Source organism: Octopus bimaculoides, chromosome 5, assembly GCF_046866305.1.
Source record: "Octopus bimaculoides isolate indiv1 chromosome 5, ASM4686630v1, whole genome shotgun sequence".
NCBI classification, from domain to species: Eukaryota; Metazoa; Mollusca; class Cephalopoda; order Octopoda; family Octopodidae; genus Octopus; species Octopus bimaculoides.
The window spans coordinates 57,480,548-57,483,230 of record NC_142932.1 but is presented as its reverse complement, the minus strand read 5'-3'; positions in this window follow the sequence as shown (position 1 = coordinate 57,483,230).

Sequence of the window (2,683 nt, the reverse complement as noted above, 5' to 3'; positions counted from 1 at the left end):
GTATGTATGTATGTATATATGTATGTATGTGTATGCATGTGTGTGTGTGTGCGTGTTTACATACGTATGTATGCATGTATGTATAATACAAAGCTGAACGGCACCGATTTTCCTGCAACTGATTATCCGGTTTCTTTAATCAGTATAAATTACGTTGGTGAACTCGAAATTCCCGTCACTGCCAGTGTAGTTTATTACATGACCAGTTGTTTCTGTGCATGCCATGTGTTTATCTGCACCACCTACGCAGCAATTGTTTGTGTAATACCAAAACTTCGAGAGATCCTCTCCTTATTTAACTGTATGTTAACCTTAGCTATGAGTACTACTGTTAATGCAACTAAGAGTGTCTGTGGCAGAAACTTTAAAATTATTTTATATAGAACCTGTACAAAAAAGAACTGTTGAGAAAACCCGGAATGGGAGATGTTGCCGAATTATTATTAGAGGAGAATGTTTCGCCCGGAAAAATGGTTAATCCGTCAAGGCCGGATATTCGGTGGTGTAAATGTATATAATTTTCCAATAGAGTTTCAAAAGTCAGAAGAAAACAGTGTTTTGTATATTAGATAATAAAATGGTTGTATTATTTATACCATATTATAAATTTTATTTCATTGTCTCTTATGAAAACGAGTCAATAATATTGTGTGGATGATGCATGCATGGATACACACATCTACACATGTATGTATGTATACATGTTTGAATGTTTGCACGTATGTATGTGTGTGCATGTGTATATGTATAAGTTAGATTATAGCTAGACGCTCAATAAATTCACTTCGCAGCCAAAAGGTCCCAGATTTGATCTCACTGCATAGCTTTTGGGGCAAGTGTTATTTCCTATATCTTCAGGTCAACCCATATCTTGTCAATGAAATTGGATAGATGAAATTACACAGAATGCCATCAGGTAGATTGTACAAGTAATTCAAATGTTACAGACATGCCATACACTATGCCATGCTAGTTCTTCCTGAAATTTTCGTTAAGAATACACAAGTCTATGGAATGCGCGACTGCTTTCTACTTAACTCCGAGAGCAGTTACTTCAGTTGATCTAACCAACTGAAATCTCATCGTCGAAAACAACGGAGATCCATTCACCCCTTGAAATAGATAATTGTGTGTGTGTTCGGGCTTCCGTGTGTATGAATACATATGCAATGAGGCATGTTACTGTTCACAACTTTTAAAATATTGTTCATCCAAAAGCAATGAGCTGGCAGAATCGTTAGCACGCCGGGCAAAATGCTTAGCGGCATTTCGTCCGTCTTTACGTTCAGAGTTCAAATTCCGCTCAGGTCGACTTTACCTTTTATCATTTCGGGGTCGAAAAAAAAAGTAACAGCTGAATGCTAGAGTCCATGTAATCGACTTACTCCTCTCCAAAATTGCTGGGCTTGTACCAAAATTTGAAATCAATATATTGTACATCCAGTCTACTACTTTATCAAATCTGGATTAAAATCTCATTTTAGTAGCTGTTTACACTTAAAAGATTACATACTGTGGCGAACGTAGTTGGCTCAAGGGATTTTATTAAATGTAAGTTTCATAAACTGGACACTAAATTTTTAGATATTAATGTTTTGAACAGGAACATTCATACAGCATTGTGCTCCGTCTCTTTCTTTCTCTCTTCTCTCTCCCTTTCTCTCTCTCGCACACACATACACATACACACGCACATATACACACACACACACACTGTACGCATGTGTGAGTTTATGTATGTGTATCGTATGCGAGTGTATGTGAGTGAGTGTTTTGGAGCGTGTTCGCGTATATGTAAGAATACATATGAAAATGCGTATGAGTATGGAGTGTTGCGTGGAGATAGGCGAATACATACAGAACATAGACATGCATACTCAAACACAGACAGACGAACAGACAGACAGACAGACAGATAAACTCACAAATGCATACGTTACACGAACAGAAATTGACATGCACACGTGAAAATGCAAATAATATGCTAACCAATTTTATATTTGATACCCATGATTTTCATATTGTGTCATACAATGATAAGGATATGGGTAAACAGATATTAGTTATACAGAGTAGGTAGTTGTAAGTTTGGTTTTATTACTGAATATTACCAAATGTTTGAATATGCAATTCTATTACTATTCGAAGTTACTAGAATGTGAAAAGAAATTTTAGGAAAATTCCGCAAACTAAATCTAGAAATATATGAATATAGCACTGTTTGCAAAATGAATACGAAACTCGAGTAGTTTTATACATTATACATACATACATACATACATACATACATACCTCGAAATGAGGAGTAGATGGACAGCTGACAACGGATGAAGGGTCGTTCTTTATGTTACTTGTGTTGTATGTATGTATATATGCATAATAATATATATATAATTCGACCACGGCAGAATTTGAATTCAGAATGTATAACAATGTAATACTGATTTGAAAGGTTGGCACATGGACAAGTGAGAGAGATAAATCGATCACATCGACTCCAGTACTCAACTGGTATTATTTTTTCGACCCCGTAATGATGAAAGTGCAAAGCTGACCTCGGTGGAAGTTGAATTCAGAACGTATAGCAACTTATTAATTTAGACACGCATTTTCTTTCCTGCGAAGAGGGCTTTCAATTTTAAAAAATTACATATTGCTTGATTTCATTCCCAGTTTCATGAAA